The 1,797-nt window shown below is 40.0% G+C and overlaps 1 pseudogene; it reads right to left on the bottom strand.

Moving 5' to 3' along the window:
- Positions 1–216: 216 nt before the first annotated feature.
- On the bottom strand, positions 217–1,022 carry LOC128567931 (MOB kinase activator 1B-like; annotated as a pseudogene).
- Between the last annotated feature and the right edge of the window lie 775 nt (positions 1,023–1,797).

Below are 1,797 nucleotides of genomic sequence, written 5' to 3'. Positions count from 1 at the left end.
CTAAGACAAAATTTACCCCGATCAAATGTATAGAGAACGTTGTTGCTTTCTCTGGCAACATAAAATGGTTTTATACATTCGGAATAAAGAAGAAGGAACCCAGACAAGCCCCAAACCTAAGATAGAAAGGACCCAGATAAAAACAAAATACAACAGAACCCCAAAGACACTGCACACTGCATCATTTGATGAACGATCTCCACAGCTCTGCGTCCCTCATCTGTCCTTGGAGGTGAGTTTTTCAATCAGTTCCTGGAGGAGTGCAAGTTCTCTTCTATCAATAAGGTTGAATTCCTGGGGGGAAAAAAAAAAAGTGCTTGAAAGTTGTATTGAGACGTGCTTCCTCCTGCAGCTGGATCACAGGGTCAAAGTGCTTTGCATAAAACCTAAAGTGTGGGCGGCGCCTGTGGCTCAGTGAGTAGGGCGCCGGCCCCATATGCCGAGGGTGGCGGGTTCAAACCCAGCCCCTGCCAAACTGCAACCAAAAAATGGCCGGGCGTTGTGGCGGGTGCCTGTAGTCCCAGCTACTCGGGAGGCTAAGGCAGGAGAATCGCCTAAAGAGGCGTTTCAGTATAGTTTTTGCCACAGACATGAAATTCTTTGGAAATGGGACACCAATTTTTGATGGAAATAAGGTCTCATGGTCCAACTGGTCCTGAACCCAAGTCATCAGGTAATCAGTGTACTTTGGTGCAGAGCACTTAATAGGCTTCTTTATGCTTGTTCTATCTGCCCAGTGATACTCATCTTTTGGGCTGGCTGCCATCACAGGACAGCTTTCTTCTGTGCAGTCTGTGATGGTTCCATACAGCGTGTTGATCTGATTGAAGAAATCCACAGTGTAGACTACAACCCACTGGTTTAGATCCTCTCCTTCAGGGAGCATGACAGCCATTCCGGGAGTTGCCACTGCCATGTGTGGCTTCTGCGTGTTTTAAAAGTTCATAATGGTGAGAACCTGCTGGAATATTCTTCTTCAGTTTAAAAGTTTTAGAAGAGTGATTACCAAGCAAGAAGCTCATGTTGGTGGTGGTCGGAGGCCTCAGAGGGCGTAGGCCAAGGAGGAAGCTACAGGAGGAGGAACGGAGCCCGGCTGTCCAGCCCAAGAAGGACGAGCCCCTCTACCAGGAGGATGCTGAACCCAGCGAGTTAAATTCTTAAATGGCTCTAGTGTATTAATTATCATTTTTCTCTCAAGCTTTTTGTATTTTAGAAATACAAAAATAGTAGAGTCTTTCTAATTTCATATTCTGTGTATTGGCATTCAGATAATAGTATTGGAGATATTTTAGCCACTCTACAAAAAACAACTTTTAAACCAATTCCAATTGACGTATCTTGAAAAAATCAAATTACACATATGAATCAGATTAATGTGTCTTAAATCGCCTCCAATTTTTTCAGGTTGTATCAGCACTATGAGATCATTCATTTAAGAAGATTAATGTACAAAGACTCACAAATTGAAAGATAAGATGATTTGTTATTGTTAAAACTATCTGATTAAAATACAATAAAAAGTGCGTATGAAATGCTTGTTAACGGGAAGAGGATACTTCGATTTTCCTCTTAGCAATGTGCTCAACTGCTTTATATTTATTAAATAACAGCTTTAGATAATTTCTGTACATAATATTTTAATTTGAAATTTTAATAACAAGATGTATTCAAATATTTTTGCTCTTTTGCTTTTATACAAATTTTAGAATTGTATTTTCTACTTCTCTACAATAAACTGGTAAGGTTTTCTTTTGTTTTTTTCTTGCATTGTTGAAATAGAGATTATTTATCTTTTAA

This window comes from Nycticebus coucang, chromosome 16, assembly GCF_027406575.1.
Source record: "Nycticebus coucang isolate mNycCou1 chromosome 16, mNycCou1.pri, whole genome shotgun sequence".
NCBI lineage: Eukaryota > Metazoa > Chordata > Mammalia > Primates > Lorisidae > Nycticebus > Nycticebus coucang.
This window is presented reverse-complemented; position numbering and strand designations above follow the sequence as displayed.